At 38.0% G+C, this 7,500-nt stretch overlaps 1 pseudogene; it reads right to left on the bottom strand.

Annotated features, from left to right (window-relative positions):
* Positions 1–382: 382 nt before the first annotated feature.
* LOC147454894 (uncharacterized) overlaps positions 383–7,500 on the bottom strand; it is an 11,610-nt pseudogene continuing 4,492 nt past the window's right edge.

Below are 7,500 nucleotides of genomic sequence, written 5' to 3'. Positions count from 1 at the left end.
AAACAAATATGGTACTTAGAATGCATAAACACTGGATCAAAGTGTTCGATCATCTAGAGAAGTTGAGCCTACGACACACTCTACTTGGAACTCTCAAGATCCAAGGTCCGACACGTCGAACACTGCGACCGAGGCGTCGAGGTGATTCATCCAAAGAATAGATTCTAAACATCCATTCATTCACTCCATAGGGACCGTATGAAAAGTTGCAATTGAGAAGGCGTTGCATACCTAACTCTCGTACAGTTATTCGCATATCATCTATATCAAACTCTATGTGATAATAACCTACAACACTTCTAAAATATCGTGCTTCATATAATGCCAAGACAGAATGTCTGCAATAATATTGAAGCCCGCAATGAAAATAACAACCAACCATTCAAACATAAAAAGTAACAACACATTTAACGTCATATGGATTCAAGTTCAAGCTATACGCACAGAAGGATCTCAAAATCCTCGACAATACGAACAATATCCTCAGCATGTGCAGGACCCCTCCACAATGGAGGATCTAGAAAAAATGTTATACGTGTAAACATACAAATAAAGGCCAATAAGTTATCGTTCATGGTAAAATTAAGTAACAAAGATAAGATTTTACATTTACATACCTCTAATATAAGTAGGTACATCATTGAGGGTGTACGAAACCATGATGTATCATGCCATTCTTTATTTGCTCTGACAGCACAGATTTGGAAGTTTAAGAGGAACAAATATGAAATAGATTAAAAAGTATAGTTGACGATCATGCCGTAGAGAATCATGTCCTTCTTTCTTTTGTTTTAGTGAAGGATTTAAGATAGAGAGAGAGAGAGCCTGAGAGAGAGAGAGAGAGAGAGAGAGAGAGAGAGAGAGAGAGAGAGAGAGAGAGAGAGAGAGATGAAAGCAATTCAAAAGACTTTGAAATTTCACAACTTCACAAAGAGACAATACAAAATAGTTATTCAAAGTGTAGCCTTCGAGAGACCACGTTAGGGATTCTATAAGTCCAAGGACCTATGTTGTATACATTTTGCAAGATACGGGGTGGTGTTTCAACTTGAGTAAATATCCTCAATTGATATGGTGTAGTGCGGTCTCCAACAACCCCCACCTGTTGTGCATTGACTGGCCTCTCATCACTCACAAACCAAATATTAACTTGAATTTGACGATGCTCGTGGTTCGAAGAAAAGGCAACATGGTAATATCCAAGAACTTCCATAGACATATCTCTACTTAAGTATAGCATTTCATAAACACCTACGATGATAAAACCTCGATGGGAGTGATCTCTGCAAAGGAATCCATGAATTATGTAGAGCAATAAAAGCTTAAAACTACAAATATATCATATATAAAAACTCTTACAATATAATATGAGTTTGATCAAATAAGATCACCAAAAACATAGCAGGAACTCTTCCCCTCCATTGCGGTGGATCTTCAACAGAGTAAGTCAATGTATAAGACAATCTTCTCAAGAAAATAATAAGTCAAGTTAATAATAAACTAATTTAAAAAAGAAGATAAATACCTCGAATGAATTCAATGATGTGACCCACTACATAGGAGGCACTGCGTCGAGGATCCATCTGTAGGAAATACTTTGATCTAAGAGATATGAATAAAATTTAACATCAAGTGTGTCTGACTTTAAGTGAGAGCCACAATGTCAATTTGAACTTACTGTTATGAGCTCGCTAGTTGTAATACTCCCTTAAATACAATGTTTGGAGTGTAGTAACACTCCGCTTGAGTGTTTTCAGTATTGACAACAATCCTCATAGAAGCTGCACTTCGTACACGTGACATTGCAACATACAACTGTCCATGAGAGAAGATCGATGACTCAAGATATAGACCAAGAAAGTGTTTGCCCTTGTGCTTTGTTGATAGTCATCCCAAAAGCAAGCCTGATTGGAAATTGACGACGCTTCATTTGAAATGGAAGCCCCTGATGGCTTCCAATAATAAAGTCAATCCTTGAAAGAAAAACTCTCTCTCCAATATTTGATCCTGTTACTATCTCTGCCTCAATTAGCTTATGATGAAATTGCTTGCATATCAATCTAGTTCCGTTGCATAATCCACGTCTTGGATCCAAATTGCGCAGCAACATGATAGGAGCATTTTCTTTCAAGACTAAAGCATGAGGTGGAAAACCACCACCAAGAGTAAGGCTATTTAGATATTCAATTGTGTACAAATGTGTGTTTTCCTCTGACATACAAATTGAATCTGCACTCAAATACTCTTTGCAATCTCCATGCATTCTTTACAATGCAGAGTCATTAATTAAATCCACCTCTTTATTCCATGAAGCAAGTATTTCTCGATCTCTGAAAAAAGTTGCATGATCTTGCAAATGACACAAATCTCCATATATAAAGCTTAGGAGATCTGCCAAACTATTTTCTGGAAGCATCATGTGTGAAGGTATTTTGACTCTGTCTAAGTCTCCTCCATCATCCATAACCCCATTGCCAATATCAAGCACCCAATGGGAAAAACTTTGTTGAAGTGAATTTGAACCGCAATCAACTATACGCATATTTTTGGAAAGCCTCAGTATCTTCGTGTATTTCCATATGTGAGAATGACACAACGAAGCATTTACAATGTCTGTATGACTACCTTTTGGTACAACAGGTAGTATTTGTCGAAAGTCACCTCCAAGAAAAATGACTTTTCCACCAAACAAAGTATCTCGCTGCATAATATCTCTTAAAGCTCTGTCCACTGCTTCAAACGCATAGCGACGTGTCATGGGAGCTTCATCCCATATAAGTAAAGCTGCATTCCTTAGAAGTTCTGCAAGTTGACTATTTACCTTTATATTGCAAGTTGCTTCAGAGTGAAGCTCCAAAGGTATCTTAAACCTAGAATGAGCAGTTCTTCCATTACTCAAAAGCAAAGCTGCAATACCCGAGAATGCACATGCAAGAGCAACTCTACAACTTCCTCGCACTCGTGAAAGAAGTGCATTATATAAGTAAGTTTTTCCTAAGCCACCAGGACCATCTAGGAAAAATACCTTCCCTGAATGTGTATCAACAGCTTGTAGCACTTGGTGATAAGCAAATTGCTGATCCTCATTTAAGGAAGTTTCCATACAATCTGCTATACTACACTGTTCATCAACATTGAACATTGTTTCTTCAGCCATAGCACCATTTTCACTTAAGGATACCAATGTTGAGTCTATTGCAGGCAACATATAATCGCAAAGCCTCTTGCCATGTTGTTGCAAAAAGCATCCTATATGAAGCAATGCTTGATTTTTTTCCACATCAAATCGCACACTTGCATCTGAAATGCGCATCCTTAGCATAAACATAGTCCTCACAAAATTCAGTACAAAACCTGTCCCAAAGAGCAGCCGGATGAAGTGGCTCACAAAAGACTAATATGATTGCAAACAATTGTCTCAACTGCATTCCATTTTGAAAAAAAGAATCCTCTTGGAGGCAAATTGACCATTCTTCATCATCTTGCAATAATCCTTTAGCTATACATGCCTCCTTGTATGTATCATAGATGTAACCATCATACATACGCAAGTCTTCAAAACACTTGCATCCCTTGCAGATATTGAGAAGCATTCGTAGGTAATAAACCTCACCAGCAGTAGGGACAATATTATACATTCTTCCAATAGAAACACCCTGTTGTCGTGGAGACCATGCCTTTCGACTTTTATTCCATACCCAACCATTTGGAAAGTCAGTATATGTGAAGCTATTTGCTTCAGGATAATTTTGATTTGCAACAAACCATTCTGTCAAGGTAGTTTTTCTATTTTTCTCATTATCTAGCAAATGTGATACATCATCACCATCTTGAAATGTGACCATATTCTGCAATGAAAGGTGTACTTGCAATCGTTGAATAGCTGGCCTTTCACTATGCATGTCAAAGCCAAATATTCTCCACATAGCCTTAGATGCAGAAACATAACGTGCATTGAGATAACTCTTGATCTCATCAGTAGCTCCTTCACCATCTTGAAGGACAACAATGGCTCGATCATGTCCCTTGTAGACATACTTATAAAGATATTTCACGGCAGTGACAGTTGAGCAAATCTCCACATTAATATGGGCTTGGTATCTTAGTGATAAGAGAGGGCTGTAAGGAACAACCCAACGATTATCTAAATTATAATTTTTAGACGTAACAAACCTTCCATCATCTCTCCTCATATACACAGGATATCCACTTTCGTTTACATTTGTAGAAGTAGAAAATGTTCGTGGAAACTTGAATCTACACTTACCGTCAACCATACATGGAGAACGTGGGTTCAAAGGACCACATGGCCCATGAACATTACAACGACTCACTACATCAAATAATTATGGAAACACATTCTTGTCAGGGAGCTCTGCACAAACCAACTTGTCATAGTGTAATATATCTATGGATTTATATTTGGATGCAAGTATCAACAATATATGTGCATGAGGAAGACCTCTCTTCTGAAACTCAATCACTGAAACATGTCCAATCACCTCCCCAAATACGGATTGCTTGATAAGTAAATGCATCATATCTTGGAACTTCTGATAAAACACTTGTATAGTTAGATCAGGACGATCAACAACACTTTGTCCAGGTAGTAATGCATCATCTATTTTTCCTTAGATCGTGGGATTTAACATGTGAATGTGAACAAAAGACGAAGGCAAAACAATTCTACAGCCAACATTTTGACCTTCAGCCCTCTCGAAGCCATCTCTAGCCTCGACCATGTCAACCAATCCTTGGTACACTTCACCACGGAGTGTTTTTTGGTTATTTTGCATCCACAAAAGCCGTGACTCCTCTAGAGTACTATAAGCATCCACGACATACTGTTGTAATAGCCTACCTCCTCGAAGAAGACACTCCACAGTATCATCTCTTATTTGTAAGAGAAAGACATAATATTGCTTTTGACTCATTTTTTTTCCATCGGTTGTCTTTAAATAAAGATGCCACCCATCCTCTCCACTTGGAAATAATAAAACATACAATAAGGACATGTAAGCTCGATCCGTGACTCCTCTAGAGTACTATAAGCATCCACGACATACTGTTGTAATAGCCTACCTCCTCGAAGAAGACACTCCACAGTATCATCTCTTATTTGTAAGAGAAAGACATAATATTGCTTTTGACTCATTTTTTTTCCATCGGTTGTCTTTAAATAAAGATGCCACCCATCCTCTCCACTTGGAAATAATAAAACATACAATAAGGACATGTAAGCTCGATGCATGCTAGAGATTCTTTTCAAACCCCCGTGTCAAAAATTCAGTACAATGTCGCGATAGCCAATATTTCTATCATCCCCTTGTCCTGGCATAATTGCACCAACTTCAGAACCCCTTGGAGCAAGATATTGCCAACCATCACAACGATTCTCCGCAATAACCATCCTCATATTGGGTACAATAGCATCTCTAGACAAAGAAGCAGCAGATCGTAGAGCATTTGCATAAGGATTTACTCTATGCATCATCACCTGTAAACACTCTAGAATACTACGATCTAAATTTGAAACATGATGCAATCTGTTGCTCAACTCATGTTCAGTATCAAAAAAATATAATTGTGCAAAGCGTGGGACTTCATTTTGTCCTTCGGCTGGCGCTAAAGAACCAATACTATGATAGACAGAGCCGTGAACCTTAAAAGTGTACACACCTCTCCCACCATAATGAATAGTCTCATTGATATGGGCACCAAGAGACACAAATGCCAATGCATTATTATATCCTCGAATGTTTTGTAAGAACTGTCTACTTCTTGTTGTGGTTGAGCTCATCAAATCTTTCAATTCATTTGGTGTCTCATTCAAAGGAAGTAATTGGACTTTTCCATCACAGCAACAATATTTACCCACAAATGTTTGGATAGTCTTTCCTTCATCCTTCCAGGCCTTTGCTCCACATTTGGAGCAAACATAATCTAAGCTTCCTAAGTTGTGCAACACACACTTTTTGGATAGAACTGGTGCCATAGACTTGTGATGTAAAAGGAGAGACGCTGGATATTCAAAGCAGATGGACAAACAGTGCTTTTCTACTTTAGAATAGTTTCCCTCTACTAAGTTCATTGTTGTCCTAACATTCATGGCTTCAGAGTTTCCTTCATGTACATCATGCATGCTTTGCCTTTCATTGCACTCCAATAAAGTTCCAATAGTACTTTGTAGTGAATGACTTGTTCTCTCTCATGCTATTTTGCGCCTCGCCTTTCGCGAATCATCACACAGTCGACTATGTCGTGCATGACCAGGTGATAATATACGTGGTCCAGATACCATCTATGAAACCAGGTGCAAATAGATCTCATATAATTTGGATTTGTCACTAAAAGAACATCCTTATGCATAATAAAAATCAATATAAACTGGGATATCAAACTACATCCTCTAACCTAAATACATTTGACACATTGATAGTGACTCAATTAAAAAGTACAGTTTGATGAAGATACAACATAGCATTACATATTTCTATCATAAGTAGGACTAAATACATTTGACACAATGGCTTGACTCAATTAAATTTGACACAACGGCTTGACTTAATTAAAAAGAACAGTTTGATGAAGATACAACAAAACATTACATATTTCTACCATTAGTAGGATTAGGTCGTTGAGAAACTTGACGCTTCTTTGGTCGAACTAATCTAGCCAAAGCACTTAATTTATTTGAGGTAGCTCGGATATCTGAAAGTCTTGAACCTTGAACCTTTGTCAAATCACCAAGCTTATTGACAATACTTCTCAATCCTGGCAGGATTTGTCGTAGATTATTGTCTTGCATTCGTCCTTTTGATTCACGTTGACTCCGCGAAGCCTCTTTTCGAAGATTCTCAATAGATGCCAATATCATCTTTTGAGAATCCTCAACTTTGGAAAGTTTCTCTCTCATGTATGCCTCACTCTCTAATCTCTGCAAGTTTGATGCTTTTGTCTCTTCTCGCAATTTCCATAGTATCCCACTTTCAATCTCCAATGCAGAGCTTAAAGTTTCAACCACATCCGAGACATTGGTTTGCATTGTCTCCATTCTATTGCAGAAGGCTTTGATCTCTAGCAAGGTTTCAATAATTTGCTTCTTTGAATTCCACTCGACGTTTTGAGCTGCTCTCTTTGCCGCACGCACATTTCGAATACGAAGAGATGAAAGTATCTCCCGTTCATTAACAGGTGCACTATTCCTCCCGACATTTCGAGCTGCTCTCTTTGCTGCACGCACATTGCGAATAGTAGAAAGAGATGACAATATCTCCTCTTCACCCGCTGATGCACTTACAGCTATCCCAGAAGATATCAAGCCGTTGGTTACAATAGCCAATGGGATGGCACAACTAATCTCCATTTTACTGTACAAAAAAAACTACAGTGGTTGCAAAGAGATATGTGACAACCAAAGAGAAGGTTTGAATGATTGTAAATTAAAAAAGTAACCCTCGTAGAATATTCACTTTTTAAGTGCTTGCTATTTTAGAATAA

This window comes from Adiantum capillus-veneris, chromosome 7, assembly GCF_014529385.1.
Source record: "Adiantum capillus-veneris isolate H3 chromosome 7, ASM1452938v2, whole genome shotgun sequence".
NCBI classification, from domain to species: domain Eukaryota; kingdom Viridiplantae; phylum Streptophyta; class Polypodiopsida; order Polypodiales; family Pteridaceae; genus Adiantum; species Adiantum capillus-veneris.
This window is presented reverse-complemented; position numbering and strand designations above follow the sequence as displayed.